Source organism: Neopsephotus bourkii, unplaced genomic scaffold, assembly GCF_033783945.1.
Source record: "Neopsephotus bourkii isolate Nb327-2 ecotype Australia unplaced genomic scaffold, CSIRO-AGI_Nbou_v1 NB_518, whole genome shotgun sequence".
In the NCBI taxonomy this organism is placed as follows: domain Eukaryota; kingdom Metazoa; phylum Chordata; class Aves; order Psittaciformes; family Psittacidae; genus Neopsephotus; species Neopsephotus bourkii.
Window position 1 is genome coordinate 2,030,754 of NW_026901019.1, and position 12,638 is coordinate 2,043,391.

The 12,638-nt window shown below is 49.2% G+C and overlaps 1 long non-coding RNA gene across 2 annotated transcripts; it reads right to left on the reverse strand.

Moving 5' to 3' along the window:
- Positions 1-401: 401 nt before the first annotated feature.
- LOC133210809 (uncharacterized) lies at positions 402-10,753 on the reverse strand. 2 transcript variants are annotated; one of them, XR_009725029.1, is made up of 4 exons: positions 10,650-10,753; positions 9,350-9,538; positions 2,576-2,671; positions 402-1,130 (listed from the first exon to the last, which is right to left on the reverse strand). It is a non-coding gene; the product is annotated as an uncharacterized LOC133210809 (long non-coding RNA). The 2 variants fall into 2 exon arrangements; XR_009725030.1 differs by lacking the exons at positions 9,350-9,538; positions 10,650-10,753 and adding an exon at positions 4,284-4,409.
- Positions 10,754-12,638: the final 1,885 nt, after the last annotated feature.

Below are 12,638 nucleotides of genomic sequence, written 5' to 3' on the forward strand. Positions count from 1 at the left end.
ACAAACCAGCGTTCAGGCAGGAGTCTGTCTCACACTTCTGAAGTCAAGCCCATTATTCCAATCCTCACCCACAGCCACTAAGGCAGTCACACTTTGACCAATCTTTTGGCACTTTCATCACCTCCAGCCAACTGCAGCCTTGCTCAGGGAAGTTTATGCCTTGTCACCATTGATGCTTGCAAAGTCACCAAAGGCATATGCCACCTTCTCAGCACTCCGTGGTGCTCTCCTGAATAGCAAATGGTCTTTATACCGCCCCTTTTCTGAACTTCAAGCCAGCTGGTCCTTCAGCTAGGAGGTTGTCCATCTTAGGGGCAAATTCCTCCAGGATCCCGCACAACATTTTGATAAGGTACCAGTAACAAGAGTGTGGTTTCCACCAACGTTTGATGATGAAAGTGATTTTTTTCCCCACCAAAGGACCATCAAGGACTTGGCTGGAATCTTGGATTATTCTCCAGACTCCCAGCTACAACCAACAAGGTTTGATCTGCCCATGTGAACACTCTTCCATTCACTCCTTGCCTCGCCAACTCATCTGGTTACTGCTTTTTGATATCCAGCCCATCAGTTCTTTTGAGCACACACATTTCCTCATCTGGCACCAAACAGATGAGAAGACATCTGTGTGCCCAGGTCACAAGTGCACACCAGTGTCAGCTGCTTTAACTGGGGCCATTTGTCCTGGTAATTTTCAACAGAGCAACAACAGTCTTGCCAGAACAAGTTCTTGGTTCCCATAGCACTTGCTAGGAGCCACAGCAGGAACAGGGCTTGTTGGAGCAGCAGCAAGCCCTTTATTTCCACAGCAACATTATTTCCTCACTGCTGGCCAGTGCCTGGATGAACACTGAACCCAGAGGTGAAGGACTTGCACAGCCCATTACCCAGACTCCTGAGCCATGCAGTTCCCAGCTGCCACTGCTCTTGACAGATCACCACGTTACACAAAAGCTCGGGCTCTGCTCTTTCTCCTCCAATCTCAGCTGAGAAACAGTGTGAAAACACATCTCCTTGTCTCTACGTGTTCCTTTGTTCCTCCTCAGCTGATCTGCTCCTTGCTCATCACCTTGAGGGTGAACGGGAGAAGACACTCAGCATTTCACACTTAACCTCCCACATGGTGGAAGCTGGAAATATGCACTGAAATATGGGTGATTGAGGATACAATTACAGCTGAGAGTAAGTTGTGTTGTAACTGGCAAACTTCAGACACAGCCATGAGAGGATGCAGCAACATGTTCCTTTACGCCAGCCTAACTGCCAGGGGGCCACTCTCCTACAAACTGCTTGCTGAAAACTAGATGCACCTTCAGGTCTCACACAAGTAACAGGCTCAATCCCTTCTCCTTTGGTTAAAATAATGACTAGAGATGGGTATCAGAAACATTAGGAAACCTTGCTCCCATTTTGAAACTTCACAAGCTTGGTGACCCTCCTGGCTACCTACATATGCAAAGGAAGCCTGGTAGATCCTGAGTGCCAAGGCAGAAAATACTTCCCCTACCAGCAGTACAGTAGTACGAGTGTTTTCATCAGCAGGTACCAGCATGATTTGCAGAAGAAAGCAGCATGTTACCTACTGCACTTCTTGGAGAGCAGTCAGGAGGTGGCAAGGCCGAAGTTAAAGAACAGCAATAGAAGAGACAGAAGATAGCTGGGGAAGTGTAGCAAAGCTATGTCCTCTGCAGCTGAGATCAGGGTGTCCCCATTTTTAGATAAAGCCCCTAGAAACAGGTCTTTAAAGAGCTGTCTGGAGCCATCCAAAAAGCCAGACTGGGGCTTACCAAAGCAAATATTCTTCCTCCATGTGGTCTTACACATTTTTGCTTCCATTTAGCTGCTCAGAGCTAACTCTAGGAAATACCAGCCAAAACTGTGCTAAAACATACCAGTGGCACAAAGGGAAGATGTTTGCCTGCCCCCAGCCCTCTGAACTCTTTTAACCTGGCAAACCCTAAAGCAATACAGACACTGATGGAGAGACTCAAGATGGGTAGAGGCAAGATCTCCTGTGCAATCAGGTAGCCAGGGTGGCAGAGGAGGATGTGCCTACGACTCCATAGTCCATCTGCATGCCTGGAGCCCAGCTATGCATCAGTCTTCAAGGAAACTTTGTGGTTTGATGGGTCACTGAGCTAGAAAGCCAACCTGTGCCCCAGGAAAGCATCATCACATCCCTCTTCACCCAGAGGAGGAACTTATCTGCAGACACTGGGACACTGTTCTTGTAACTGTCTCTTGTGAGCCCAGCATAAGCACTTTCTACTGAATTCAACACCAAAGATTTGGCTCTGGCTCCAGCGTGGCTCGTGCCTTTGCACCAGAGGCCAGTGCTGCAGGTAACACTTCACTCCCAGTGTAAGGGGCTTTGTTACTGCACAAAGACAAGGTGATGGTACCTGCTCCAAACCGCTCAGCCTAACAGATAGAGACCCATTACCCTCATTTTACAGGAAGACAGTCAAAGCTTGGGGGACAAAAGGATTTCCCTGCAAAGGCTTGGCTGTCCTCAAGACCACATGCAATGCCATGCTGCACCACCACGCTTCTGCACCCACCCAGCATCACCGACCTGCACAGTGCTGTCTCTGCAACACTGACCAGCACATGCTCAGCATCAGTTAATCTTCTGACATCCAAAATCCAGCGCTGTCACGTCAGAGCTGGCCTGCACGATAAGGTCATGATGGCTGAAGCCTCGTTGAAATGCAGCATGCACACTTACAGGAACTGCAAATACACTAAATATGAAGGACAAGCAAAGGGAGCAAGGGGATTACTCCGAGTACTCAGAGTGGTTTAAATGGAGCAGGCATGAATGCTTTGCTTTAGCAGCAACTCAGCCGACGCATCCAAACCTTCCACCCGGGGTACATCCTCACTTGGATCAACACTTCACTCCGTACAGGGTACTTCCTAATGGTCTATTGATTTCAAGAGATGTCCCAGTAAACATGTTGCAGAAGGATCAGCAGCCCATCAGCAATTGCAAGTTCATGTGCTAGCACCCTGCTGTTCGATGCAAAAGGGAAAATGAGTTTTGAGAGGGTAGGTTGCTGGCAGGTCAATGTGACACTTGTAGTTCTGGCAACAAGCATCCCACCGCAGAGCAGAGATAACATGAGCAGCACAGCCTCCCCTCTGTGACCTGTCCTCAAAACCAGTGTCACCTCCTGATTCAGCTTCCCAAGGCTCCTGCCACCCTCCCAATGTATCTGCATCCTCGTAGGAAACATCACTTGCCAGCCCCAGCTCTGCCAGGGCAAGGCATGCCCCAGAAACCGCCTCTCTGCCTGCCCCAGGTAGGATATGGCCTTCCTATGGGCATGGTCCAACCAAAGCACTTGGCCTGGAGAACAACATAGGGGCAGAGTGGCTCAGCCATGAGATAAGGGGTCTGGCAGGAGGCATTATTTGGGAGCAATCTCTGCTGAGGAGCAGGGCAAGGACTGAATTTCTATTCTGGGGCTGTCTGCACTTCCTGTTCAGTGCGACAGCCTCAAAGGGGAATTAGTATTTACTGGGCTCTAGTCACGTCATCCCATTGTTCCCATACAGTCAGGAGGCTTCCAGGAGAGAGGAAGAGAGAGCAAAGCATCCCAGCAGGCTGCCCCAGCCCTGCTCCCCACCAGCGGTGGCACTTTGCAGGGAGGTAAAGCGAAAAACACTGTGAAGTCAGTGATCTCCCACCTCCTGCTATGGGAGCATCACACACAGCTAGGAGAGCAGCTTCTCCCTCCACAGGCATCTTCCAACTGCAGTAAAGGCAAAAAGGACAGGGGAAGATTGTTTTTCTCTAGCAACCTAAAAGATGCAAGTGCACTCTAAAGCCCTTGTAGATCCAACAACAGGAGCTTTTAAGCCTTTTGAGGGATGGCAGCTTCTCAGCTGGTCCAAAGTAGCCTCTTCTCCAGAGCCATTCTGCTTTCTGATGCACACAGGTCAGTGTCATGCCACAAAGAGGCCTGGTGCCTTCCGCATGGGTAAGGAGAGGAGCCTCCTGCAAAATGAGGGCATACCAGCAGGGCCCAAAGGTGCCCCAGGTGGAGACAACAGACACCTTCCACCTGCCCTACCCATGGGCATCATGCACATCAGTAGGGATGAACAGCAGGGCAGAGGAGAGAGAATAAAAGATGAGCCTCACAGAAGAAAACTGTGGAGTACAGGAAGGGAGGGTAAAGCAGACATTGCAAAGAGAAGCTAAGAAGCAACTCTTGTGTACACAGGTGCCTGCAGCAAGAAGCAGCCCAGCATGACTAAAAGCCATTTGGGGTTACCTCAAGATGTTGCTCTTCAGGGTTGCACATCATCACTACTAAACAGAGGAAGCCATTTTGCTCTTGATGGGAGGAAGAAGCAGAGATAGAAGATAGACAAACCAGAAGGAGGTCTCCCATCAGTTCTAAGCCACAGCTGAAGACAAAGGGTTTTTATAGGCAAGAGCAGCCAGGCTAAGGGGTGTCAGTAAATCGCTCTCATTATATTCTCCACCTGTGCCAGGAGAGAGCTGCATCTCCTAGGGCTGCCCAAGAAAGAACTCAATAAAGATGATGAAGCATCAAGATGACAAAGTAATGGGGGTTGTGCAAGTTCCCACGTAAGCAGGTCTCTCTGTTTTAACACAATCAGTAACTGAAACTGTCTTGATGATCACTTTTTCCTACGCTTTGAAGTCTCTCTGTAGTTGCAGGAACACCTTGACTTAGTGCTGGTTGCACCTCAGGCTCTGCTTTTCCACGGACAGGGACTCCATCTCTGCCACAGACAGCATGAACACAGGCTAAGCATTTTAGACAAAACAAGGTACACGTGTACAGCTCACGCTGTAAGAAAGATCCAGCCTCCAAACTTTGGCAATCAACTTCAGAGGATCCATAGTTTCACCCGCAGTATTTGCTGACCTATAGAGCAATCATGTAATGCTTCACTGAGTGAGAACCCCTGTTGCTCTCTACCTTCGGCATGGTTTTATACATGATGTTTTCATTTAGTTTTGTTGTTGTTGTTGCAAAGCTTGCCTTTCCCTATTTCATTTCCTCTTTACATTCCAAGACTGCGGCCTGTGTGCAAGGATAGCAGCTGGTTTATTCCTGGAATTAGCACTCAGTTACCGGACAGACAAACACTGGGATTTCTGCAGGAAACTCTGCTTTCCTGATTTGTTGCTGTTTTCCTTAGGCTGAAGTTTAGAGCCAGAACAGGCCTTTGGGGTTTTGTCTATGGAAAGAAAGAGTTCACTCCTTGTCAGCAGTAACATGCATCCTTTCAGAAACAGAAATATTTGCACTCTTCCCTTTCAGCAAGACTTTTTGGCAGCGTTATGAACCCAAACCTTTGGCAGAGCCATGCAGGCAGTGAGACAGAGGCTCCACTGAAATATGAAGAGCAAAGGGGATCACAGCTCAGTGCTGCATGAAGGGCGCAGGCGTCCTCCCCGCACAGCGCTGGGTGTTTGCAGAGCTGCTGGCTCAGAGGTACTGCAGGAAAGGGCTCAGACTGCAGTACCTTGTTTGCATGTTGAACAGCTCCTCACATCGCAACAGCTCCAGCTCCATCAGTGGCCTGCAGAACGGACACTCTTCATGTTTCCAAAAAGAGGGACATCCATTCTGGAAGTCTGGGATTTGTATTTTGGGCCAACAGGAAGGCTGTGGAGAGAGCCCCACAAATGTACCTCCTCTGTGACACCTGACAGCTCGCCAGGAGTCACCAGCTCCCATGCATGGGGAGGCTTCTTGGTTAGCCACAGGGCTACTTCAGAAGGCTGGAGGAAAGGAGCCTTGTGCTTGTGCTGCCACGAGCCTGCTGGAAGCAGAACAAACCCTGTGACAAAGCTTGGCTTTTGCCTGCAGGAGTTAGGAGGCCCAGTTCAGCCCGAACATGCTCAAAATAACAGCTGAAAACGTTGTGTGCTGATCCAGTACCGGGTGAAACTTCTATAGACGTGAAGTTTTCCCATCCCTGGCTATATTTACTTGCAGACTTGCTCGGGTGACCTCTCTGAGGAATGAGGGCACGTACAGTACTGCTGCAAGGTGCTGTAAAGGCTCACAGCCTCTAACTAAAAAGCCCAGTGCTGTTTTCTGAATGGAGAAGTGCATTGCTTAAGAAAAGGCAGTCTCTTCACTCTCAGTTCAGGCATCCCACCCCTGATCTTTATAAGGGCCCTGCTAGGAAAGGCAGGCAATGTACTCTGGTCAAGGCAGACTCCTTTCGCCCTGCTCTCACCTGCCTTTCTCCTTCCCGTGCCTCTCCCCCACGTCCATGTGCAGGCTTTGGCTGGCTCTCAAGCCTACGCTCCTCTTGCAGACATGACCCTGCAGCACTTACTCATCGCTTGTATCTGCACGAGCCCGCTCAGGAAGATTACTCACATAATGAAGGGCCCAGCTATACCCTGCAAGTATAACCATGCCTTTGCAAGTGGCTTTCAATCCCCTCACCTGACCTCGTTCACACAACACCAGGGAGATACAATCCCTCAGCCTTCGCCTGTGCTTATCATGGTTTTAACTACACAGCTATGACAGAGGGCAAGGCATGGCCAACCTTCCAAAAAGCACCTCCAAGCCTCCCCATGGAGGTCAGCTCTTCTCAAGCCTCGCCAGATTCACTGGCACTGGTGAAGCTGATGGCCTCCATCAGCCATCCCATGCACCCTCGTCCCATGTGCCAGACACCTACACCGGTAACAAAGCAGCAAGCATTTGTGTCAGCTTTTAGGGCTGAAAATGCCCCCAGGAGCTGCAGAACTCCAAGTCACAGGTGCAAATGGGGAGAAAGGACATGGAAAGAGTAAGGGTTGAGCCTCAGCATCTCCTCCTGCCCCATCCCGGAGTCACCAAAGGCTGCTGGAGCCTTTGCAAGGCAAGCACACAATATTAGAACAGCCAAGTGCAAGCATCTGCAAATCAGATGTCCAGATATAAAGGGCAATGGGTTTGGGTTTGGTATTGAGTTCTTTTGAAAACCAAACCCCTGAGTGAGCAGGGATTTGATTATGCATTTTTTTGTTGGTTTCTGCTGCTTTTTTAATACGACCTGGGTTCTCTTTCCTTTCCATTCCTGAACCTTCAGCATATTCTATGATTCTGTATTTTACTTTCTCAAGGTTTTCTCTGGGGAAAAAAAGGGAGGGGAAAAGGGCTGAAAATGTTCCTTCTCATTTAAAAGGAAGCTGAGGCTCTCTGACAATGGGATGACTCCAGCAGCTGGGCTTTTAAGGACACTTTGGAAATTATGAGACTCCTGATAAAATCATAGGATTGGCAAGGCCTTATTTCCCCTGAACAATTATGATTTCTTTGCCTGTGGGTATCACTGTGTTGAAATGCCTCTGAAGTTCCTGCTATGTCATTGAATTTGCATGCATTTCTTTTCGGTTCCTTCCTTCTCCAGCCCCTGCCAGAGAGCAGACATTCCTGAAAATCCACTAACCACACTCCCATAACTTTACAGCCTGAAGACCTTGAAGCAAATGAGCCTTGAAGAGTAATTGTAGCATTACAGGCACCAAATGATGCTGAATTATGCAGCGCTTAGCGGACGCTGCTTAGTGGGTTGATCACAGGGAAAAACATTGTCTAACGTGAGAAAAAAATCACTTCTCCAAATGGTACAGCAATGCTGTTAGCAACTCTATTAGCAAAAAGAAACAAAAGAGACTCCTCTGTCTACGTGGTGGGGCTGGACCACAGGAGTCCCACTTTAAACAGTAAAACATGCGCTGGGAAAGGACATCTCCTTCTAGATTATGTTTCAACCCACCACATTTATACATTCCCCTCTGGAACGTCTGCATTGCTGTAACAGGTAGCAAGCACCTTTCAGGATGAACCAGGTTTTGGAGGCAGGCGTGAGCCAACGTTTCCATCCTGCTGACTCAGATGCTGTGGGATGCAGAGACCTTAATCAAGTGTGCTGGTTTTGTCTGGGATAGAGTTCATTTTCTTCATAGTAGCTGGAAGGAGGCTGTGTTTTGGATTTGTGCTGAAAACAGTGCTGATAACATAGGGATGCTTTAGTTACTGAGCAGTGCTTGCACAGAGTCAAGGCCTTTTTCTGCTCCTCACCCCACCCCACATGAGCAGAAGGGGTGCATGAGGATTTGGGAGGGGACACAGGCATACAGCTCACCCCAACTGACCAAAGGGATATTCCAGACCATATCGTGTCATTATCAGCTGGGGGAAGAAGAGGGAAAAGGGGGGGACATTTGGAGTGACACTGTGTCTTCCCAAGTAACCATTAGACATGACGGAGCCCTGCTGTCCAGGAGATGGCTGAACATATCCTGGGAAGTGATAAATAAATTGTCTGTTTTGCTTTGCTTGTGCACAGAGATTTTGCTTTGCCCATTAAACTACTATTTACGTTCTTCACATAGAGGAATCAAGCTGAAATTAAGCATTAATTAAGAAATTAATGTAGAAGATAAGCAGCTTGCTCAAGCTCACACAGGAAATGGGTGAGGACTGAGGGATGGGAAGTAGGTGTTCCCCTGACTGGACTGTCACATGGTAGTGCCTTCCTACCAACACCTTAGCATTGCATAGGACTGGGAAACACAAGTCTGCTGTAACGCTTGGAGGTCCTCTTCCCCAAAACTTCTGTATTTTTCACAGACAAGAACTTGAAAGAAGCGGGAAAGGAATTGGGGGAAAGTCTATTAACGCCCTCACCTTCATGGGTGCAGGGTGGCAATGAGACTGATGGATGGGGTAGTGGGAAGAGCAGGAGCTTTGTTGGGTTGCCCAAGAAATCCCCATGCAGCAAGTATGTGAGATGGCTGGCGTTCTTGGGAGGTGAAGATGGGCAGCACGTGGCTCAGGTGTGCAGACACGAGGGGCCATGCATTAGCACCAACAAGAGCAAATAACCCTGCCGCTAACAGCGCATAGCTTCACCCCAGAGTGTAGATTCCATACATCCCCATGATTCCTTGCATCCCCGAATGGGGGGAAGTGCGTGATAAGTTTCCCAATGCTTACGCCCCACGTTGTTCTTCATCCCCCTTTCAGAGCCCCCCTCACAGGCTATGAAAACAGCGAGCACCAGCATCTACCACTGCACAGGATGAAGCAAGAGTTTGAGGGAGGACAGGGAGAAGGGGAGGGTAAGTAGGTGACAGTCTGACTGAGGAACACATGATAACGCCCGAGCGCAGAGCCAGGCTGCAGGCATTTCCTGACCGCGGGATGCTGCCAGCTTTACCACCTCTGAGCTTGCCTTCACATGGCTTTGAGACGCTGGCCACAGACCCAGCAGGCTGATGGAGAAGTGCCCGAGTCCATTGTCCCACTTGCAGGCACACAGGGAGGTGGAAGCTGAGGCTCTATGTTACCTTTTGGCTTGCCGCTGTGGCTGGGTGTTTAAACACAGGTGTCTGCTGCTGTTGACACTGAGTGATAAGTGGAGGCATTTTTTCCATTGGAAAGAATCTCAAGAATTTCCCTGTTCTCTTTTTATTCTTTGGGGTTTTTTTTCCCTTCTGCATCTGGTAAGGAGACTGTTACTGCGGGGTGCCGGGCATCTGGCATAAGGCAGAGGTGGGACAGTGCTTATTACCTAAAGATTAGATCCCCCCCCTCCATTCCCCTCTCACAGCTCCAGCCCCAAGTTTCAAATGCTCATTTAAATTCAAGCCTTCCTCCCTTTCTGCTCTCCCAGCTGCCTCTAATAGCTGCTCCTTAATGCTCTAGTCTCTCACTTGTGAACTGGTTCCCCAAAACAGCAGCCAGCAGCCACCTCTGGGGATTAATTATTCCTCCAGAAGCAGGAGGAGCTGCGGTTCCTTCGGTGTTGTCTGTATTGCTGAGGCTGAATTTGTACCTTTGCATCTGGGCTCGTAGTCCAACTCCCTCCTTGACCCCCACTTAGAGCTTGGGGTGGCAGCTGCGAAAAAAGTGTTCAGATGGAAAATATAAAATCAACACCTTCCCAAGGGGAAAAAAGAGGCAGGAGCTGGAAGAGGGGGCCCCCTTCCTTCCCTTGTTGCCCATCTCATGGCACTGACCTGTCACCATAAAACAACCCAGGCTCCAGGGCGCCATTACCAGAAAGCTTCTATTACTTTGTTTCATGCTAATCTCTGTTTCAGGTCATTTCTTATGTCATTCAAGCTGTTAAGAGGTTTTTCCCCCAAGAAAATCCAGGCCTGCCTTGCTCTGGTACACCCTGGGGAGCAGCAGGAGGACCCAGCGACCCCACACTTGCCCACACACCCTCCCAGCACTGTGTACCATGGGCAAAACCTTGTCTCACAAGGAGCTAGCTGAGCATCCACACATACACGTGTGGAGACACGTGTGTGCAAACACAAGAGGCTGAGATGCTCCTACACGTACAGGCATGTCCGTGCACACGCAATCACTGTCAGGCAGTGCCCTCCTCCCCTAGGACTTTGTTGGAAAGCACTAGCTCAGCCAAAGCACCTCCATCCCTCTTGCTTGTGCCCTACTGATGCCTGGTGTCTGGTTGGTACTACTGGTGCATCTCTCCCTCTTGGGGTGACAGTCATACTAATAAGCAGGCACCATCCCCACCATAGGATGGAAAATATGAATGCTCTGAAACAAAAACCCTGATGCAGTGGAAAGCCAGAACCAGGGGGATGAACCCAGCACCTTGGGACACCAGCTCACCTAAAATATTTGATGGGGCTTGGGCACCCCACAAGTGATTGATTGCCTGTCTTTTCCACTTTCTGCAACAGTTAGGTGCTCTGGTCAGCAGTTGCCTTCTGTCCAGGAGCTGAGGAGGCATCGGTCTCCACCGCTGTTTCCTGGGGGCCTGGGGTGCAAAGGGAAAGCAAACAGGCATGTTTTGAACAAAAGGATAAAGAGGCCAAACCACAGATGAAACATCACCACTTCAAAGAGGAAAAAATAGATAACGATGTTAGTCACCACCCATCAAACAACCTACAGCCTCCTCAGCCTGCGGAGGGTATGAGGAGTCTTCCATCCTCCTCCTCCTCCTCCTTCCTGTCCTCCTGCCCCCAGTCCTGTTTATGATATGGTTTATGACAAAACAGCTTATTAAAGGAATTATGCAACTGAGCTCCTACCTTTCCAAGCTGGATTTTTCCGAAGCCTTATATTTATCGGGTAATTGTGCTGGAGACACCAGCACTACCTGTCACAAGCCTTTTTGTGGGCTTGTTTGTTTAATGAGGCTTCAGCTCCTTAATTGCTCGTATGCTTTGTTGGGAAAGCTTAGTCACATGGGTGCAAAGGTAATCCAGGAAAAGCACTATCAGTGCGCCCAATTACGGGGGCTGGCACTGCCTTTGGTATTGAACTCTGCCCACAGCCTCGGGACCAGCATCCCAGGAGGTCACTTGGCAAAAGGGCATCTTTACACCTCTCAGTGCAGACTAGTGCTGGGTCTCCAGCTCCTGGTCCACGTGCCCTGTGGGAAACTTGGCTCATAGCAAAAACATACATGCTTTTTGCCCTGGAACTGCACAGGAAGCCCACATGTGTCCATGGGAGGCTGTGCATGGGTAGCCTGTGCATAGGTATCTACATGGGAGCCTGTGCATAGATATCTACATAGGTATCTACATAGGTATCTACATGGGAGCCTGTGCATAGGTATCTACTGCTTCTGAGGCTCCTTTGAGCACTTGAGGCACCTACCCAGGTACAGTCCAGGACCTACCAGAGCAGCATCCTCTTGCAGAGGTGGCCATGCCTCTAACACACCACTCAGACACACCAGGACACTGGACAGACCTCCCTGGTTTTGCTTCCCCTCACTGAGGGCTCAGCATCACTGGGGTCCATCCATACCCTGACTTGTGCAAGTCTGGGAATCTTGGACGAACAGTTGGTGTCTATGTGCCACTTAGGCTGCCAGCAGTGGGGTGGCACACACACACAGAGCAGCACTGCTATCTGTGTTAGAGTATCTCCTAAGGGACCAAGCCTGTGACAAGGTTTCGAGCCAGGCACTGTCTAGACACAGGGTAGAGGGCACATCAAGTGAAGCGCATGAAGCGTGCATGAATGAAACGTGGGTGAGCCATGCTGTGGCATGTGCTGTGCATGCATCAGGGCTGGAAGAAAACCATCACGTACTATTTCAGTTTGCTTGTTTCAGACTTTGCTCCAATTCTAGTACAACAAATAAAATCACCTGCAAATAATAGTAATAATAACAATAAACACATAAATAAAGCCCTCTAACTGCAGCCCACTGGGTCATCTCACCCAGCCCAAATCTTTTGCTAAACAACATGCATAATGACAGCCACCAAGCGTCTCCGCACATCTGTAATATTTAACGCAGCGAATGAAATCTCTATCTGTGTATAATGAGGAGCGCTCAGAGCAGTGACTCAGACATTCCAGCGTGCCTGTCTTCTTGTCCTCCATGTGCAAAATGTAACTTTAGTCATTTTTTCCAATGACTTTGGACTTTAAAACCAGTAATTAGCAAAGTCAGCTTGTTATCAGCTCCTGTCCTTAACCTGTCCTCCCGCCTGTCATTCACCGCGTTCTGGTCACAGGCAATGCTTTGGCACTCATTTCCCAAGGCTTGCTTTTGTCTGGGGAATTAAGGCAGACAAGTGAGGAAAATAGGTCCTAAGCCTGCAAGCTCTTCCACACATCTTTGTTTAAAGCACT